This window comes from Ascaphus truei, chromosome 1 (assembly GCF_040206685.1).
Source record: "Ascaphus truei isolate aAscTru1 chromosome 1, aAscTru1.hap1, whole genome shotgun sequence".
Lineage (NCBI taxonomy): Eukaryota > Metazoa > Chordata > Amphibia > Anura > Ascaphidae > Ascaphus > Ascaphus truei.
Window position 1 is genome coordinate 45,763,325 of NC_134483.1, and position 19,940 is coordinate 45,783,264.

General features: G+C 48.1%; 1 long non-coding RNA gene across 1 annotated transcript in view; it reads left to right on the top strand.

Annotated features, from left to right (window-relative positions):
• Positions 1-19,040, top strand: part of LOC142487696 (uncharacterized) — a 30,692-nt gene extending 11,652 nt beyond the window's left edge. The window contains exon 3 of the long non-coding RNA XR_012799284.1: positions 18,463-19,040. This is a non-coding gene — a long non-coding RNA (uncharacterized LOC142487696). The remainder of the gene's footprint in view (positions 1-18,462) is intronic.
• Positions 19,041-19,940: the final 900 nt, after the last annotated feature.

Consider the following 19,940-nt stretch of genomic DNA (forward strand, 5'->3'; position numbering starts at 1 on the left):
GCAGCTTGCGGCATGCCATAAGCTCATTGGCTGGATGACGTCACATCCGGTTTACTCCGTGTGAGCGCCGTCAGGCATTGAGCTTGGTTTCCCATCATGCCGCTCGCGACATACTTACAGCCCATTGGCTGGATGGCGTCACATCCGGTTTACTTCCGGTATATCAGTGCCATGCACACGGGTAATGTTACTCTTTGAAAAAGCCCAATCTCTGGGTGAAACGCGTTAGAGGCGCAGGGGTATGCGTCCCCCCTCTTTTTAACCATGCTTTATTAAAGGAATTGTTATACAGCACAGTCCAGCTTCAGCAACTTTTTTCTCCTGCTTCGTGGTGCCCGCTGAATTGCCTCTCCTCACCGGAACAGGTACACTTTCTCTACTTGTTATATCAGCTTGGAGCACACAGAACCGGCGTTCATATATATGTGAGTACAATTGCTGCCCCATGAGAGCTGCCCCAGGCACATAGGTTTATTCAGTTCAGAGAGACTGGAGAGGTCAAGGGGGGGTTTAAAGACTCCCCCCTCACAACTCTGCATATCTCTGCCATACCTGGTGCCATCTAGGGGTTTCATGCATACAGCCTCAAGCATGCATTATCACACCAAGTGATCCGGTTCAAATGCAGCTACTGCTGCGGCCGAGTTTATTCGAGCATTTGCCCGTTCTCGGCCGCAGCAGTAGCCTGGCGCGTGCCGGAGGGTGACGGGCGCGCGCCGAAGCAGCGGAAGAGCGCCCTCCGATCGGGGCGCTCTCCCTCCCGCTGCCGGGTCCGCCGGGTGCCCCGGAACCCCCTGCCGCTGTCTACCACATCGCTGGACGCGCGTGCAGGGGGCGCAGGCTCCCGATGACGCGGCGCGGCACGCCGAGGGGCGGCCACTAGCAAGCCGGGAAATCTCCCGGCTTGCGGATCTGGCCGATGAGCATTAAAGTGTGCCGGTAGTGTAGATATACTCATTTTTTATCATTGTGGGTTAATACAAAGCTCTGCAGCACCGGGTGATTGGGGTCCTCTACCCCATATTTTTGTTTTCCTGTAATGTGGGATCAACTACAAAGTGTCTTAATGCTGAAATTAGCATCAAACAGGATCTCACTCAAATCAGTGACAGTCGTTGATTTAGAAGAAGCTAAAGATTCTTGTATTGCTTCAGTTTTCTTACAAAAATCAACAGAACAAGACAGAACCACCACTACACAATCATATAGAAGATCTGGATAATAGACGCAGAACTTTTAAGGGGATATCAGAGAATATCTCATAGGTAAATCTGCAACCCTTTCACCAGAGACTGTTTGCCAATATTTTGGGAGATGGCAATCAGGGGGACCAGATACTCGTCAGAGGCAATCGTACCCTAAACACTAAGCCAGGGGCAGATATTCTACAAGAGACGTTATAATATGTCTACACTATTATACTAATAAGTGTCATCTCCTACAAGCTGCCAAACCAGACATTTTCATTTCTTTTGAAAAACCCATTATCCAATTATTCCAAAATCTTTCCCCAGAAATCTGAAGAAAGCAGACAGAATTGAAAGAAATGTCCCCACCTCTTGCTGCCAGTGGAGTGAAATATAATTGGGGATTTCCATTCAAATTGATTGCCACAAAGGATGGAGTGACGGTCATCTTGCACACAACTCAAGAAAAAGAGCCTTTCATTATGCATACTTTTGTATTTTGCCACCATCGAGGTGCCCCTACGAGAGATTTATTCTGTTTGTTTTCCGTTACATGCATAGGATTAACGTGTAGCACCCTTTTCCCGGGTATTCCCACCATTGCGGTGTACTTGGTGGTCACCTGTTAGTAATTAGGACGAATAGACACGCACATGGCAATGGAGTGAACAATATATATAACTTTGCAAAACACAAGTAACAAGCCTACTATATACACACTAGAACATTAATTACATAAACTTACATGTGCTCATGCACATAGCAATGTGATCCCACTGTCTCCAGCCCAGGAGTTGTCAGTGACACTCTCCCACCCAAGGGTACCCTGTATGTCCTCCCACTATTGGTGCACCAGTGGGGCCCTTGAAGAGTTGGGAGTAGCGCTATCCCTTGAACCAATATGATGCTGCCCTTGTACCTTTTTGGAGCTTGTGAGCTGTGGCCTGACTTCCTGAAGAGACAGACTAATTGTCCCCCGCAGCGGTCTCGGCCAACTATCCACTCACTCTTCACAAATAGCACTGCAGCACGGTGTCCCTGGATACTGACTGCAAGCTTTCAGATCTCAGTCTACTGTATGTAATAACAGGATCTAGCACTATAGGGCCACCCTACAGTCACAAACTAAAAGTGGCTCAGGGACCTATCTGGGGCCTAATGGGACTGGCCTATGCTTGTGAGAGCCTAACATGGCCTCTAGTGCATCCTATGCCTTCCCCTCCCTTCCAGGAACTAACACTTCCTGTGCAACACAGGCAGATAAGGTCACAAATGTCATGCCCCTCCCAAGATGGCCACCACACTGAACCAGTAACAAGGTCTAAGAACTGAGTGAGCACAACCCATAGGTCAGAGTAAATCCCTGCTACACATGATAGCTGAATTTCGCAATATACCTTAAAAACAAGATGTCCCACCCAAAACCAAAATAACCAGTCCGACAAAGTATTTGGATTTAAAATATGACAGCCTCTGGCTTAAATGTATCAATCCTTAAGCCAAAGGTTAGCGCAACCCGAGCCGTAAAACTAAAGGCATTGCGCTACCTTCCCAAGGCCATATATGGCCAACAAAAGCCCAACCAAAAATCAATACCAATATCAGTTTTTATACATTACAAGAAAAAACACACAAATTCAGCCTTTCCTACCAGAGTACTAATGACAACAAAATATATAGTACAAAATAAATATGGTGCATAGTGTCACTCTGATTGTGTTGCAAAGTGAATACAAATGTAGCCCCTTTCCCCCTTTGTCTAGGGAAACTACCTGTGCTGCCATTGACCGAGTGTGGCTTACAGAAGGCCTGATCCTCCGCCACTTGGAGCCTGGGGTGATCACGTTCGTGGATACACAGCGCCTCAGCCTGATAGCGATCCTAATGTAATAGGATTACCCCTCCCAGGAACCCATAGTCAGTAAACACATACAGAGAATATAATAACGTATTTACTGACATATAAACAATATAACGGTACCATGCAATATATATATATCACACCATACAATAAGACAACACAGGATGAGTGTCCCTCAAAGTACATAGGGTGCTTGGCACCAATATCCCTGGTGTCCTTCCCCAAATGAATCAGTCCCACCCAAGTGTAGGGAGTAGCGCTACCCCTGTGGACCGTTGGTGCACTTTACCTCCCACGGGCACTCCAGTACTCGGATACCGCTGAATGCCACTAGAGACCCGCCTGATCCCACGACGAAGGTCTCCACGAAGCCGCAGCTCCTGATGCGTCCGGTCCACCTCTGTGGGGGCTCCAGCTGGAGTGTGTCCCTGTAATAGTCTATTGATGTACTGTTGGTCTTATCCGAAACTGCAAGCTGCGCACACCGCACTGCTCCTTTCACCAGCGCAGCAACATTCACTAATACTGAGGGAAGCGTCCCTATCTGGGGCCTTCCCTAGAGCAGCCAGAAACTTAGAAGGGCTAGGAGCCTATCTGGGGCCTGGGGGAATATCTGTTCTAGTCCGGGAGCCACTGGCACTGACACTACCTTACCCTTTTGTCTACTGGCTCCAACTGCCAGACACTCCAACTGGCAGTCACTCTAGCTGCTAGAACTCTAACTGCCTCCACGCGTGCTCCTTCGCAGCAAACTGTGTATATCAGCACTGTATTAAACTAACATTCCAATACAACAGAAGAGCACTTTTGGTAAGACCCAGAAGCAGTGAGTACTTCTGCTGTCTGTTATCAGGGCCAAAGTTAGACTCCCCTCTGCTCCAGTGACAGGTAAAGTCTAGAGGGACAGTGCTGGGAGAGAGAGACACACACACACGGACGGGGGGGAGAGAGAGACACACACTGACTGGTAGAGAGAGACACACACTGACTGGGGGAGAGAGACACACTGACTGGGGAGAGAGAGAGACTGACAGGGTAGAGACACACAGACCTGGGGGGAGAGAGGGAGAGCGAGACACCAACCTGGGGGGTGGGAGGGGGTGAGGGGGAGGAGAGGGAGAGACTCAGACCTGGGGAGAGATATATTGGGAAAAGGGTGGAGGCATATAAGTAGTACTGCACACATTTTTTTACTGCAAAGGAAGAGCTACAGGAACGTTTTGTGGGCACAGCCCCTTCCTTAGACAAAGCTACCTGTGTGGGAGAGAGACACAGACTGGGGAGAGATGGGGAGTGTATTTGTGGGGAGAAGGAGGAGAGATAGTGGAGGTGGTGAGGAGAGAGGGAAAAGATGAGAGAGAAATCAATAAAACAGTATAAATGACGACGCTATTGGACAAATACAGTACCTAGCTAGAATTACAGTTGGGCTAAATGACGAAGTAAGTGTCAACCATTTTAGGTTAACACAAAGAAGTGTGTTTCCCTCCCACCCATTTATGTTATAAAAAATAATTCTATCATGTGTAGCACCCTTTCCGCACACTAAGGAAGATTGAGTCGCTACCTGGTGCAGCCAGGATGGTCCACACTGGCACCCAGATAATGTCCCAAAAAGCAGCCACAGAGTATAGTCCAACTGGGTTTATTAATTGCATAAGAGGTTCACAACAGGTACAATCCCTGGAGCAGCATCCCACAAGCTTGAATCCCTGTAGGCCCCATCCCATCTCCTTTACCCCTGAGGGTATACAGGGTAAAACATGCTCCCACTCTACAGGGGGAGGGGAGAGAGCCCTGACTTCTGGGAGAGTGTCAGATATGTACCCCAAGGGAGTGGCTTGTAACCCTGCCACATAATAGTCCAGGTAAGATACTAACAGGCATCACATTTTGTGCATGTGACCTAGCCAGTATCCTCCCAAGGATGACACTCTCAGGTTGTTGCTAGGCCCGCCCCTGGATACAGTAACAGTGCATCCAGACTGCAATAACAAGCTAGCCTTCATGAAAGGCTTATCCCTCACAGGGCCTGAACCTAATAGGACTTATACTGTTAGGGCCCAAAAGAAAGATAGTAGCCGGAGGACTAGGCTACACATATATGTATATATTATGTTAATTGTCATGTTTTATTAACAAAGCATGGATAAAGCCTAATAGCAAGACAGCAGCATCTGCACCAAAGAGAACTGTCTTGCTATTATTCTTGTGGATTTTGGGAAATCCGTGAGTTTTCTAGGCATCAGGAACCTTTTCTAATTATTCTCGGATTAGTCCCACTGGAGAGACGTTTCCTATAGATACTTTTTGCACTGATAATTGTTTAAAAGTTTAATATTTTTTCTGTCATTTGTGTAGCCAGGTCCCTTCACCTCTTGATCCCGAGTAGGTAGGGGATGGCTGCGGAAGCTGCCCAAGTGCTGGTAGCGCTGCTGGGGGGCTGCAGCGGAAGCCGCTCCGGTGCGCTGCAAGGGGGTGGGGGTTTCAGGGCCTTCGGGTGCTGCCAGAGCCCCGGGACGATCCGGGAACACAGGTGGTGGCCATCTTGCCTTTCGCTCATGCGTAGTGGGGTCCCTGCACATGTGCAATACAGCTGAGTTACGCTAGGCTTGGGTCGGTAGCAGATAACCAGAGAGTAAGGGGCATGACGGGCACATTAAAGTCTCTGGACTGGGAACCTACGGAGGTCTCCCCAGGTGGAGCAATCAGAGTGTCAAAAGTCCTTGCAGTGCTCAGTTGGCCATGGCCCCAAGCCATGAGGTACCGAGCCGCAGCAACGGCTACAGCTTCTTGTTAGATCCTTTCTTCGTTTCTCCCTCTGCTGCCGGAGGAAAGAGTCAATAGAAGAGCGATCACTCACCGGGGTGAAAGCGGCATCCTGGGACTCCATTTGGCTGGACAGCTCTTACCCGCTCGATTCCCTCGGATCACTGAGAAGGGATCAGCACGGTGGTGAGATTAGAGGTAGTACCGGCCGGCACTATCTTGTGGAATTCCTCCACGATCCCCATCTCATTATAACGCTTCTCGGCTGCTACTACATAAGCAGCAGCGCGGGTGCGAGCCTCGTGCATCTCCTGTCTCCTCCGCAGATACTGGTCGGAGTCCTGGACATCCATCACAGAGCAGGTGTCGATCACAGGAACCAGCAGGCCGCCGTCCGACTCAGGAGCGTGGGAGGCCCCAATTGGTACCACGGGAATAGCCGCAGTCCCATCGTCCAACGAACCGGAAGCAGCTGTCCCCTCAGCGGAATCCTCCCCTCTGGAGCAGGTCGGTGTAGAAGGTGCCTGGAGTACATCACAGTAGGCAGGTGGGGCCTCCTCGCGGTCCTCCGGCACGGAACCCGACAGCTCTGACATCGCTTTGGGTGGGACCACAGACCGCTCCGAAGTTGAGACTTTGGGTGGGACCACAGACCGCTCCGATGTCGAGACGATAGTAGCCAAGTCCTGAAAGGCCTCTATCCATGCCGTAGGACCAAGAAGGGAGCCTTTCTTCCGCCCCATGTTACGTATAGAGCCTGTCTCCGAATCGGGACTCACCACATTAGGCTCCACCGCAAAAGCGGCAGAAATCATTTGTAGCTCCGGGTAGAACAGCTCATACACCATAGCCATGTAATGAGTTGTGGCATCGCCCGAAGAGCAGTTTCTGCACTAAAGTGTATAGAGTTCTCAGCTCCGCGGTGCTCATATGGGTAGTAGCACAATCAGGCCCCACTGGCTTGGGCCAGAGATTCGGAACCTGGCATGTCGCACATTGATTCAGCATCCGCAGCCCTTGGCAGTCACACAGAGGCCAGACACCCAGCAGAAAAGTCTCGTCGTCCGAGATCAGGACCCCGCCGGTTAACTCATAGGTAATTCCAAATTCTTCAGCCATTTTGTTCAGCAGCAAAGGAGCAGTTCTGAGTAAACGTGTGTCTGAGCTTTGGGCTAGTCACACCCAGCTCCTCCCCCTGGCGGACCGAAGCGTCCAATCCATGAGAGAAGGAGGCGCGGTCTCACCATTTCACACTGATTCTGGGGGCTGGGATACAGTAAAGCTTGCAGATCTTCTGCAAACTTTTGCAAGCAACCATGTCCCTGGTTCGGCGGAAACTGCCATTTTGTGACAGTACATAGCCATGCAGTCCCCGTTTTTGGCGGGAACCACCATTTTGCAACAGTCCAGCCCCTTTTGGGGGCCGCGTTGTATATGGATTCAGCTCCTCCAACAGAGGTTCTGGCACCTATGGAGCGGGCGCCCCTCCTAAGATAACTGCCCACGCATACAGAGGGGTAAGTTGGGTGGGCAATAGTTTCCACGGTGGCGCCTTGCAGAGCTATGTATGTATATATACTGTATATATATTTTAAAAAAATGAATAGAGACATACAGTAGGCTGAATTTAGTACGTTTGTGCTGTTTTTGAACTTCATAGATTTGCAAAGAATTGTACGTTGGTCTGAAAGTTCATGGCCCGCGACACATTCACTTTCCTACCCAACCCTTCATGCATGGCATTGGCAGTGGCAGCGAAGTAGAAGGAAAGACTGCTTATGTGGTCGAAACGTTGGTATTGCCATTAAATTAACTTTTTTGCAACACCGTGTGCCTGGATGCTTTCCTTCTACGTTGTGATCTCCCTGGGGTAGCACAAGATCTTCCCCATCTCCACGAGCACTGGCAATTGATCTATTATTGCTACTATTACATTGTGCCTGTAACACTCTCTGTGTTCATTGGTAGTGGCAGCTTCACTCTATAGAACTCACTGTTCTATTGCCGCCTCTGGAGCTGCCCGATGCAAAACGGCTCTCAAATTATGGAGAGCCCGTCTAAAGAGAGAGACCCTTCTAGCCCCCTGGACTTCATGCTTCTCCAGCATCAACGCCTCCTCCTACATCAACGCCTCTACCTTCCTCCTCCACCTTCTCCACCTCCTCCACCTTCACGTTCTCGTCCTCCACCTACTCCTCCACCTCATCCGTTGACGATTCCTCCATCACCTCTTCCTCCTCTGAACTACAAAAGGAGCCCAAGACCAATGACAGTGAGTATTATAAATACTTTTAGTCTTCCAGTGCCCATGTTAGCTATCCTAGCAATTACTTCTTTACTACCTCTACTTATATCTATCAGTGCTATCTCTCTAATGCCTCACGAGTTACGTTTCCCCCTTACCACTTGCCAGTAACATATACCTCCTGCCCGATGTCAGTCCTACTTTCCCCCAGCCTTCTGTCAGAGCTAGGGGAGACCCTCTTAAATATTGGGATTGCTGTCTTGCACAAATCAATTGCTCACACAGAACCAGGTTGAAAGTCAGAAATCACTGAATTATGAGAGTATTAAAAGAAGACATAGAACACTCTCCCAACACCTCAGATTTACAATCCTGTTGGGTTAAGTACTCACCCCCAGCTGGAAATGGTGTATAGGGTCGGGAGCCATTCTATTGGCTAATATATTTTTCTACAAGGAAAGAGAGACCCCCCGTGAGTTACTATAAACACACTGGCTGCTTTTGAAGCCCTTGCAAAGTACAGAATTGTCACGCTGCGCTCACCACAAACAGGACGGAAGACCGCGGGGCTGAGGTGGGGTATGTATAGGCACCGACCCACAACCACGCAGTCCTGTCCGGAGTGCGTAGTCCTAGTCGTATCGCGTCGTAGGGTTGGAGAGGTCAGGGTAGTCAGGGTACTTGCCGTGTTCCAGGGTTGGAGAGTCCGGGTAGGTAGAGTTTCGTAGCCAAGGTCCTGGGTAATAGAAGGTAGAGTAGTCGAGTAACGAAGCCGGGGTCAAAGCGCTGGAGAGTGTAGAAATCCAAGAACAGGCAGGGTCAAACAGGACAGACAGGTTCAAGACAAGACTAAACAGCAGCGGTGAGCACAATGCATAAACAGGAGTTTATGCTCAGCAATGAAGGACAGGCAGAAGCAGGTATATATGTGGGAAGGGTCCAATTACCTTGCAGGGGTGTGTACTGGTCCACCAATGGTGTCAGAGAGACACTGATCAAAAACAGCTTGCAATTAGGCTTTCCTGATGCTAGGTCTGGTTGCCGGGCAACCCGCGCGCGTGCGCGATGCGCGTCGCGACGTGATGACGTCATGCGGTTTACTCAGCAAGTCTCCGCCTGTGGGAGGCTCCAGCAGCTCCCTCACGTTCTGCTTCCTGGTTGCCGAGCAACCCGTGCGCGTGCGCGATGCGTCTCGCGGAGCTCCTCCATCACGCCGCTGCGCCTGCACTGCCCTGGCAGTGCGTGGGCGCATGACTGCCCCGTGGTGCTTCCCTGAGTCGGTCTCCGCGCGGATCAGAGGCAAGTGTGACAGTATCCCCCCCTTGAGGGGAGACCTCCGGGCGAACCAGAGATGGTTTCTCAGGATGCCTACGGTGGAAGGCAGAGATGAGGCGGTTGGCATGTACCTGATGATGAGGAATCCACTCTCTCTCCTCTGGGCCATAGCCTCTCCAGTGTACAAGATATTGTAATCCTCCTCTGGATATTCTGGAGTTGAGAATGGTCTGAACCTCGTATTCTTGTTGGCCCTCTACCAGTATGGTTTGCGGAGGTTTAGATTGTCCTTTGGAGGATGAGTCTTGATGATAAGGTTTGAGAAGGGATGAGTGAAATACAGAAGGAATCCTCATATTTTTTGGCAGTTCAAGCCGATAGGCTACTGGGTTGATCCTTTTGGTGATGCGGAAAGGACCGATAAAACGTGGTGCCAGTTTGGGTGAAGCTACCTTTAGCCGAATGTTTTTGGTAGATAACCAAACCCTTTGTCCTACAGAGTACCCTGGGACCTCTCTTCGGTGACGATCCGCTTGTCTCTTGTGTAATATACCAGCGTGCTGTAGATTCCGATGGATCTTCTGCCATAGGTCTTGTAAGTGGCGAATCCTGTCCTCTGCGGCCGGGACTCCAGACTTGGAGATGAGGGAAGGAAGTGCCGACGGATGGAAGCCATAGTTGACCATAAATGGTGACTGTCGGGAAGATTCGTTCTGTAGATTATTGTGGGAGAATTCTGCCCATGGGAGAAGTTCCGCCCAGTCGTCCTGAGTGTCAGCGATAAAGCACCTCAAAAACTGTTCCAGAGACTGATTGGTGCGTTCCGTCTGTCCATTGGTCTGGGGGTGATATCCTGATGAAAAGTGTAGGGTAACGTCCAGATTTTTACAAAACGCCCTCCAGAACCGGGAGATGAACTGGGATCCTCTATCGGACACTATGACCTGAGGGGACCCATGTAACCTGAAGATCTCCCTGATGAAAACTTCGGATAACATTGGTGCAGTGGGTAAACCCTTCATAGGGATGAAGTGTGCCTGTTTGGAAAATCTGTCCACCACCACAAGTATTGTGTCCATGCCTCTAGATTTGGGCAACTCAACGATGAAGTCCATCGATATATGTGTCCATGGACGTACTGGGATGGGTAGTGGTTGAAGGAGACCTGCTGGTCTGTTGTGTGGCGTCTTGCTTCGAGCACAAGTAGCGCACGTAGCTACGAAGGCTTGTATGTCTCTCCACATGTAGGGCCACCAGAATGTGCGTTCGATGAACTCAGTAGTTCTTTTGGTGCCAGGATGGCCTGCAGTCTTGGATGAATGTCCCCACTCCATGACTCTCCTCTGGAATTTACGGGGCGTGAACAACCGGTCCTCCGGAACGTTGAGTCCTGCCGGGATGTTGTTCTGAGCCTTAGTAATGTCCGTTAAGGCACTAAAAGTATTAGCAGCCAAAATACAAGTGGAAGGGAGAATGGTCTCCTGTTGATCCACCTTGTTATCCTCTACCAGGAACTGTCGTGACAAGGCGTCGGCTTTAATGTTTTTTGAACCAGGGATGTAGGAAATGAGGAAGTTAAAGCGAGTAAAGAATAAGGACCATCTTGCCTGGCGAGATCCTAGTCGCCGTGCTCCCTCAATGTACAGAAGATTCTTATGGTCCGTAAGTATCGTGACTGGCGACTCTGTGCCTTCCAGTAAGTGCCTCCACTCTTCCAAAGCCAGCTTGATAGCGAGGAGCTCCCGGTTACCTACATCGTAATTCCTTTGGGCGGAGGAAAATTTCTTTGAAAAATATGCACAAGGATGAAGTGGAGCTTGAGGATTCTTTCTCTGTGAAAGTATAGCACCTGCTCCTACATCGGAGGCGTCGACCTCCAAAAAAAAAGGTAATGAAGGATCTGGATGGGTTAAGATGGGTGCTGAGGCGAATGCCGTCTTTATTCTCTCGAAAGCCTGGAGGGCCTTCTCAGTCCACTTTGTAGGATCAGCTCCCTTCTGTGTGAGTGCCGTGATGGGTGCTACTACCGATGAGAATCCCTGAATGAACCTCCGGTAGTAGTTAGCGAAACCGAGGAACCTTTGGATGGCCTTGAGGGAGAGGGGACAGGGCCATTCGAGTACCGCCTTGACCTTGGTAGGATCCATAGCAAGACCGGTATCCGATATGATGTAGCCGAGAAAAGAGGTGGATGTTTGATGGAAATGGCATTTCTCGAGCTTGGCATACAAATGGTTCTCTCTTAAACGCTGCAGGACTTGTTTGACATGCATCATATGTTCCGGCATGGATCTGGAAAAAATTAATATATCGTCCAGGTATACTATAACATGGTGGTCCAGAAGGTCTCTGAAAATGTCGTTGACAAAGTCTTGGAAGACCGCAGGAGCATTACACAATCCAAATGGCATGACCAGGTACTCGTAATGCCCGTCGCGAGTATTGAATGCTGTCTTCCATTCGTCTCCTTCTCTGATTCTAACCAGATTATAGGCTCCTCTGAGGTCCAGTTTGGTGAAGATCCTGGCTCCCTGGAGTTTGTCGAACAATTCGGCTATCAACGGAAGGGGGTAGCGTTTTTTTATGGTGAGTTTGTTGAGGCCCCGGTAATCAATGCAGGGTCTGAGGGTTCCGTCCTTTTTTTTGACGAAAAAAAATCCTGCCCCCGCAGGTGATGAAGATTTCTTAATGAACCCCCTCTGGAGATTCTCCTGAATATATGTTCTCATGGCCTGGGTCTCAGGAATAGATAGTGGGTATGACCCTCCTCTGGGAGGTATGGCCCCGGGTAGAAGATCGATAGGACAGTCGTACGTCCGATGTGGCGGAAGTACCTCTGCTTGACGTTTGTCAAAGACATCGCGGAAATCTTCGTATATCCCCGGCAGCCGTACCCTGTCAGGATCCGTGACCTCCATTCCTGCCACTGCCTTTGGAGCAGACATGCAATGTTCCAAGCAAAAAGAACTCCAACGAAGTGGTGTGGCCTCTGTCCAGTCAATGACAGGATTGTGGATCCGGAGCCACGGAAGTCCCAGAATGATGTTCGAGGAGGGGGTGTGAATGACATCAAAGGTTATAGTCTCGGAGTGAAAGTCGCTAGTCATGATGTTAAGGGGTATGGTTTGTAAGGAAATGATCGCGGGCTGCAAGGGTCGTCCGTCAATGGCTTCAAGACCTACCGGTCGATCTTTGGGTACCAACGGTATTTTATTCTTGAAGGCGAACTTTTGGTCCACGAAGTTTCCTCCTGACCCCGAGTCCAGAAAAGCCTGTGTCTGTACTGTGAAGGTCTCACCGGATATGGAGATAGGTAGATAAAACCTCGTAGAGGGTTGAGGAGGGGGAAGAGTTGCAGTACCCAGCGTGATCCTCCTTATACTCACTGGGCTTTGGCGTTTCCCGGCTTCAGTGGACAGTTGAATACCAGGTGGCCGTTATTGCCACAGTAGAGGCATAGTCCCGCTCGTCTTCTTCGTTGCCTCTCGATAGGCGAAAGGCTAGTCCCTCCCAGCTGCATGGGTTCATCTAGGGCAGGAGTTGTGGAGAGTAGAGGCCCTATGGTAGACAAAGAAGACGATTGTATACCTCGGGGGTGTTTGTTTCTCTCCATCCTTCTCTCTTGGAGGCGCTGGTCCATCCGGATGCACAGGTCTATCAGGTTCTCAAGTCCAGCGGGACGATCCAGAGCTGCTAATTCATCCTTCAACCGTTCGGACAGACCCTGCCAGAAGACTGCAGATAGAGCCACATCGTTCTAGCCGGTCTCGGCCGCCACCGTCCGGAAGTCCAGGGCATAACGAGCCACAGTACGGTCTCCCTGAGAAATATTAAGCAGAGTGGATGCAGCCGTAACCTTACGTCCTGGAGTGTCAAACACCCTTCTAAATTCGGTGACGAAGAGAGTAAGGTCAGAGGTCAAATCTGGGCGTTGCTCCCAGATAGGAGAAGCCCATGCCAGGGCGGCGTCCGTCAGCAGGGAGATTATGTATGCGACTTTAATACGGGAAACCGGAAAATGAGAGGGCATTAGTTCAAACTGTATGAAACACTGGTTCAGAAACCCCCGACAACCGCTGGGATCCCCTGCATAACGGTTGGGCGCAGGTAGTCGTGGTTCGGAGGTAGGTGTGATAAGTGCAGGAGTGGCTGCGAGTGGAACGGGGTTGCTGGCAGATACAGATAAACGGTTAACTTTTTCAGTCAGGGTATCCATGTCTTGTTTAAGTTGGGAAACTAGTTGTTCCTTTAGTGTAAATGAGCCGGTAAGTTGCCGGAAGCATTCCTCATGTGTGTCTAAGCGTCGGGCAACCTCAGCGGCGTCCATGTTTGTTGGGCTGAGCATATTGTCACGCTGCGCTCACCACAAACAGGACGGAAGACCGCGGGGCTGAGGTGGGGTATGTATAGGCACCGACCCACAACCACGCAGTCCTGTCCGGAGTGCGTAGTCCTAGTCGTATCGCGTCGTAGGGTTGGAGAGGTCAGGGTAGTCAGGGTACTTGCCGTGTTCCAGGGTTGGAGAGTCCGGGTAGGTAGAGTTTCGTAGTCAAGGTCCTGGGTAATAGAAGGTAGAGTAGTCGAGTAACGAAGCCGGGGTCAAAGCGCTGGAGAGTGTAGAAATCCAAGAACAGGCAGGGTCAAACAGGACAGACAGGTTCAAGACAAGACTAAACAGCAGCGGTGAGCACAATGCATAAACAGGAGTTTATGCTCAGCAATGAAGGACAGGCAGAAGCAGGTATATATGTGGGAAGGGTCCAATTACCTTGCAGGGGTGTGTACTGGTCCACCAATGGTGTCAGAGAGACACTGATCAAAAACAGCTTGCAATTAGGCTTTCCTGATGCTAGGTCTGGTTGCCGGGCAACCCGCGCGCGTGCGCGATGCGCGTCGCGACGTGATGACGTCATGCGGTTTACTCAGCAAGTCTCCGCCTGTGGGAGGCTCCAGCAGCTCCCTCACTTTCTCCTGCTTCCTGGTTGCCGAGCAACCCGTGCGCGTGCGCGATGCGTCTCGCGGAGCTCCTCCATCACGCCGCTGCGCCTGCACTGCCCTGGCAGTGCGTGGGCGCATGACTCTGCCCCGTGGTGCTTCCCTGAGTCGGTCTCCGCGCGGATCAGAGGCAAGTGTGACAAGAATATGTGAATGGATGCTGCCATTGGCATACATTAATTGTATCTCGCTGTGTTTTTGGCTCTCTGAATCACAGTAGAATGTTAGGTCCCTGGTTCAACAAGTTTATGTAGAAAGGTTTCTGTTTGACAAATGAAAGGCAGTGAAAGTATGAAATATATTGCATCTGTGGTTCCTATGTATGTCTGTCTCTTTACATAGAGAGAGAGAGAGAGAATGTCAGCACCTACTGAAAAAAAGGCCTAAGCAGAGGCAGGTATTGTGCACAGTAAAGGGTAAATAGTTAGTCTGTAAGGATCCCTTGAGATCCAATATACCGGCAAAGCACAAGAGATAATCACATAAAGTGGTTTATTGGGTCCAAAATGCACACATATGTCCCGGGGACCGAAACATTGGGCATGTGTGCATTTTGGACCCAATAGACCACTTTTTGTGATTATCTCTTGTGCCGGTATATTGAATCTCTAGGGATCCTTACAGACTGTATGTATGTATGTACGTATATATATACACACACACACATACATACTGTGACGGAGCGGCCTGTAGGTGAGGGCAGTAAGACGCTTAAACAGAGGGATAAGCTTAACCGGATTGGTTTATTAACCAGAAGACAACTAATCAATAGGGACCCTGTCCCTTTAAGACCAAAACATAAAATCATAAAATAAACCCCTATTCCCTGTAGGGAAACTAACTCACTACTTCACCCCTATCTATTGGCAGCTGGCCAACTAAACCGGTTACCATCTTTAAAACATATGACACAATATTATATAGCACTATAACACAAGGGAAGAATATTGGAAGTCTTATCTGACATGGTGGTCCGGCGTCTCCGATTTCCCCAGCTACAGGTGTGGAATTCCTGCTGCTCCCAAGAAGTCTTTTGCCCTTCTTTGTGCGCAGGCTTCTGCTGTGTGGGGCTTTGAGTTCCCCACTGTTGCCAGGCAAAATACTCTGGTCAACAAAGCCTGGATCCCTGCGGGCGGGCACTTTGTCTGTGATCCTCCTCACAGACTCCAAACAGGGACAGTGCAAAGCAGCCACTTCCTGCTTTTTATCCCCGTTCAATCAGGAGTTACCATAATCACCTGCAGGAAACCCGACACCAGTGCAGTTCCCAGCCTTGTAAAGGGACAATGCCAGTGTAACTTGCAGTACGTTGGTAAAACTAAAAGGGCATTCAAACTTAGAATGATGGAGCACTTTAGGAGTGTTAAAAATATCCCAAAATTATTAGCTAAGGGACAACCTCTAACCCCACTTTTAAAACATTTTAACGAAGTTCATAACTGTGCTCAAGGCTCTATTAGATTTATGGGGATCGACTGTATCCCACGTAACTCTAGACAGGGTAATAGACATCTCTCCCTATTAAAGAAGGAGCTGTACTGGATTTACACATTTGATTCGAAATATCCAAAAGGTTTTAATGAGCTAATAGAGCTTACACCACTTTTAAGGTAACACCTATTAAATATGAAATTTTTAAGTAAATTCTCTTTTAGATTCTTCTTTGATTATGTATATATTATATTTTGTACATAATTGTATAGTTTGTATTGTTGCTGTATTTGTGCATCTTTGTCCGTTCATGATACTGTTTTTGCGAGTGGGCAGCCAGTCTTATGGTAGGGTGGAGCTTACTACCTGATTGGTTGTTTCTTCTTATGCACATGAGTGGCCTCAAACACGACTCCTGACGAAGCACGCTGTTGCGAAACGCGTTGAGGTCACGAGAGGCCACTTAATGCGCTTACTGATTGGATGAGGCAGAGAACCAGGAAGTTCGGGCTGTGTTTCGATCTCTGCGGCTGGTGCGGTCCGGACATTCAAGTGCCAGCGAGCGGCTCCTGCTCGCGCTTCTTTGGTCAGTGTCTGTCTCCCTCAATTCAGCTTTATCGCCCCACTTTGGCATCTTATTATAATTAGGTGTATCATTGCGTGTTGGGTGACATTTTAGACCAGTTGGTCTCTGTATATGTTTAGTGTATGTATGTCATATGTGTATATATAGTGTGTGTGTACACTGCATCACTATAGCGGGGTTGGATTTTATGGTCTAGTTCTTTTATTAATAAATATTTTAACACCTTATTTTGATTTGACAATTTATTAGTAATATTTTATAACAATTATTTTATTTATGGGTATGTAGTAATCCCTGGTGCGCTTTGTGTGTGTTTTTTCTTTTGCTTTCTGGGGTCTCCCTTATGGGAGACTTCATTTAGGAGCGTTTGGGGAGGTGCTCTTACACACTCGGCTGCAAGGGGATTTTACTCTAAGGCCGTCAGGGGGCGGGCCAGTGACGTCACGGAGCTGGTTCGCCCTCATTGGGCGAACCGCACACGTGACCGGCCCTGTCCGGCGAGCGCTGAAATGTAAAAATCTGCTAAGACCTACCTACCCGTGCGCTTGCGGAAGAGTAGGCGAGCCCCTACTAAAGCCGCTCTAATTGCGGCTGTAGGGGCTCAGTGCCGAGCGGAAGAGCGCCTCAGTGCGCCTCTGCCAGCAAGCAGCAACCCGCAACCCTGGACGAGGCCTAAGAATATCTGAGACAGCCTGAGGCTGAGTCCCCAGTGCGTTCTGTTGCAAGCGCACCCGGGGCAGGGGGGAGGCGTGTACGTGCAGAATATGCGATCTGTGGACTCACCCAGCAGAGCAAGACTCGCGGTAGACGTTCGTCGAGGGGGCGTGGCTAAAAACATCACATCCTTCACACAGCAAAAAAAAAAAAAGGAACATCCTCTTCTCCCACAGCACAGTGAAATGGTGCTCTCAAAGCAGGCAAAATTACTGTTGCTGTTGGAGAATGTTTATTTAAAATCATTGCTCTTGGATGAGAGAGAGACAAATGTGCATGAAATTAATAGACAGTGACAAACACATGGCGAGTTTGCAGCGTTGTACCATGTACTTCGCAAACACGAAATTATTTTTTTTTGAGTATATCAGGATGACAATAAAGACATTTGATTATATTCTTGAAAAGATAAATAACACAATAAACCCAATTGAGACTAATTTTTGCCGCACTATACGTGGAGAAGAATGGCTCATGCTCACTTTTAGGTTAGTCCTTTTTTTTTTGCCATTAATATAATAATATATAAATATATAAATATAATATTATAATATATTATATTAATATACTGTACAATTGTATATCCCTGTATTATTATTTATTTATGTATTTACATGCATGATTACAGTATTGTTGTACAAACCAAATAAGATCGCGCTCGTGTGTATGTATATATGTGTGTATATGTATATATATATATATGTGTGTATATGTATATTTAATTTTCTTTGTATGCAGTGTAATATCTAATGACCAGGGAGGTGCGAGCTTCCCCCCCTCTCCTAGCATTATTTATATGTAATGTACCAATAACGAGAGGACACTGTCTGGAGGTATAATGGCCACGGCTTTGTTTATTAATAATAAACATAATCATAACTGAAATAGCGTGCTGCCCGTCCGTGCCAGAAAGTGCTCGTGCTGGGCAGTGCAAGAGTGGGCACCCGGGAATTACGTCCCGGTGACCTGCCCCCTCGCTTCAACCTGCTTTACCAGCCCGAGCCCCCTCTGGCAGGACAAGCACCTACCCTCCAACTGCCGCCGTGACAAAGCAAATTGGCCCCGCAATAACCACTCCGTCTGGATCTTTTCATCCTCCCTTATGTATGCCGATTTATTTTTCGCTTCCTGCAACATAAAGAAATGTTAACCTGCCAAGCAAACTTCAGATCCTGCGTTAAACTAGGGATTAATCCTTGGCCAGCCAGGAGCAAGAGGCCGGACCTCCCTCCTGGCTGCCGGCTTTAACACTGAGACCCCTCTCCCGGCCGCTCTTGCGGCCAATCCGGTTCGGGGAGGCCGAGCCCCCCGGTCATCTGTTGAGCCGCCTATTCAGGCTAGGCCAGCTTTCATAATGTTCTCTTATTCAATTTTCTATTCTCTTTTCTATTTGCTACAGATTCCTCTACCGGAACACCATTTCATGGATTGGCATTTACATTTCGGATGGGCAAAACAACAGTAGCAAGAATTGTATACGCAACATGTGAAGCTATCTATAATGCTTTCATTGGTGTTCATATGCCTTTTCCTACTATAGGATATTATAGATGTGATGCATCCAAATTGGTTAGAATTCCTCCACAACATGTGCAAATAATACTGGATGACAATAGAGAGTCCATGAACAATATGGCAAATTATCAGGTATGGGCTAAGTGTCTAGTGGGGTCTGATAAGCCTCCACAGTTGAATCACCATGTATGCCCACCCTCGTAACCAATATGTAATAAACAGAGGCACTGGTAATCATATATATGCAGGGGCACTGCAGCCCTTTACTTGGTGCTTGCAGGACTCCTAGACATCCAGGGCGTGCTCTTCATCCAGGTAAGTAGACAGCAAGAAGGGTAGTGTTGATGTATAGCACAGCCACGAGTTCCAACTCTCCATGAGACCGGAAAAAATGACAAAGGTGAACGCTCCAATCTAGCAACAGGTCAGGTTTATTGCATGGTGGTGCAGCAAAATAGGACTACACGAACGCACCTACGCGTTTCGTGCACAAGGCACTTTATCAAGGTGACAAATACATGTAATGCTGCTTGATTTATACTCACCTAGACTCTGTTCCGCGCTGCCGGGTGTGACGTCATCGTCCCGCGTTACACGGGGTCGCGGTGACGTGGCATACACAGCCATTGGCTCGGCAAGTCAGGTGGTATGCTAATACTAGCTGACTGTCTCTTTTTTCTAAAACAAACTTTGACACAAAAATGAACGCACAATAAAAAGCATGTTAAAAAACGCACTGAGATACTGAACTAGCAGCAACCCTGCACAGGAGGTGTCAACAATTGACCTAATATACTAAGGCATAAGTATATATGCTATAGATATGTATTTGATACAACTTATAGCCCCTACCAAAATATAAAATATATCCTGGCATATACCTGTGCAGGTTGTGATAATGAATTTTTTATTCGTGAAAAGAACATATTCACAATGCAATACAAGAAATACAAGAATTATAATGATAAATCTATAAGAGTATAATTCTATATATTAATACAAATTGATAAAGGATAAATCTTATCTAATCAGTGCAATCAATGTTGTTAAGGTATTCTGTATACGAGTAACTGTTATGAAATTACCCTTCGACTGGTGGTGATAATTAGTGGTTAAATGTAATCATGAATATAAATAAACATTATATCACACGTGTAAATAAACATTATATCACCAATAATGCAATGACTTAGATACTAAATAAATTCTAAATAGATTGGTTGTCAGAGGAGCATGAATAGGGATTGGGAAAGCAAAATGAAAATAAGAATAAAATGTGATAGAACTACTGGGATAGACAGATATTAACTAATTAAATAATGTATCCATATATAACTATATTACTAGTATATACAGAATATA